Below are 1,776 nucleotides of genomic sequence, written 5' to 3' on the forward strand. Positions count from 1 at the left end.
GGTATCATCAGTGCTCTGCAGGAACCTCCTGGACTGTTTGTGCCTAGCTGTGTTGCCTTTCCAGCAGATATCAGGGTGGTTGAAGTCCCCCATGAGAACCAAGGCCTGTGATTGTGAGGCTACTTCTGGCTGTCTGTAGAAGGCCTCATTGACTTCCTCTTCCTGATCAGGTGGCCTGTAGTAAACACCCACAACAGTGTCACCCATGTTAACCTGCCTTTTAATCCTTACCCATAAGCTCTCGCCTCACTCTTCATCCACCCCTAGGCAGAGCTCAATACATTCCAGTTGCTCTCTCACATAAAGGGCAACTCCACGACCTCGCCTTCCTGGCCTGTCTTTCCTAAAAAGCACATAGCCATCCATGACTGTAATTGCAATGAGATCACGGTCCTGCAATGGTACACAGATCTCTAATTCTTCCCATTTATTCCCCATGATGTGTGCTTTTGTGTACAGGCACTTCAAGCATGCAGGTTTCCCAGGAGGGGTGCAGGAGGATCCCCCATAGTCATGTCTTGTGCGTACCTCTTCGGTTGCATGCACCTGCTGGAGGTAGCCCAACTTGAACTTTTGCTGACTACACTATCTCTGTAACTCTCCCCTTCCCCATCTTTCCTAGTTTAAAACTCTCCTTACTTGCCAACCTGTTGGAAAAGACGTGTGTCTCGCTTAGTGAGGTGGGGGGGGAAAAAAAAAAGGGCCAAAACTCCATTTAATATAAAGTCCTCTCATCAAGGACGTATCAGATATTAAACTGGTAAGAACAGATACTACACTTGATCTTAGCCAAAAAGCTGAGAAATGACTGTTTTTTAAATTTATCTCTTTTCCCAGGTTTTCCTTCTCTTGTCCCTGTCTTATCCCATTTGGTCTGGGTCAAACTTTTCTACACCAAAAAAAATTCAGCCTGAACCTGCTGTTTAAAAGCCACTCTCCTATACACTCAGAATTTAATAGATAGTGCTTTGACAAAGATGCAGCATTCTTTACGGTTGTGTTAAGATGTGTATGAAGAAAGTATTTGTGTCAGCTGGCCCTTTTGTACAAGTAGTAAAGTAATTCCACAGGTTAACAGATCGATAACTGCACAGTATATCCAATCATCCTTTGATAGCCTAATTTACAGCAATCTTTCTCAGTTGAAGACTTGGGTCTACTTTCTAGAACAACCCTCACTTGCTCAAAGGTAGATATTGAGTGAAAAAAGCTGCCTAGCCCCCACCAGGATTGTAATCTAACACATCACTTAATACAATGCAACAGATTGCATTAGTGTGTTACAAAGGGCAGCAAGAGGTAGTAGCCAGACTCAGTGGCAAGCTATATATAGCAAGAAAAAAATCCACACCCCGTATGTGTTATAAACATGTAAGACAAAAGATGAGAGGGGAGGAGAGGCACAGAAAGGTGAAGAACCAGGCTGAAGTCACATCATTTCAGTGGCAGGACCAGGAAGCACAAGCTAACTACTGTTCCAATTCCTATACCTTAAGCCATATGCAAGGCTATTCCAATTAATATAGTTAAAGTTGATTTTTTCTACATATCTTTCAGGTAATTAGGTGATTCTTCTTTTAAGGACTCAGTCTGTCATATGAAGCAACCACATTGTGACTACAGTACATTCATCTATAGATGAGTAAAGGTGCTGCCTTTCAGGTCTTTTCTGCCTGCTTTAGCATGATGGCCTTCTCATGAAGTTTGAGGCGGTGGATTCTCATCTTTACAGCTGACAGCATTCCATGCAGGAGGGACCATAAATTGGAGCTACTG

General features: G+C 43.2%; 1 pseudogene; it reads right to left on the bottom strand.

Annotated features, from left to right (window-relative positions):
* Positions 1-675: 675 nt before the first annotated feature.
* LOC112991927 (U2 spliceosomal RNA) lies at positions 676-809 on the bottom strand (annotated as a pseudogene).
* Between the last annotated feature and the right edge of the window lie 967 nt (positions 810-1,776).

This window comes from Dromaius novaehollandiae, chromosome 1 (assembly GCF_036370855.1).
Source record: "Dromaius novaehollandiae isolate bDroNov1 chromosome 1, bDroNov1.hap1, whole genome shotgun sequence".
Lineage (NCBI taxonomy): Eukaryota > Metazoa > Chordata > Aves > Casuariiformes > Dromaiidae > Dromaius > Dromaius novaehollandiae.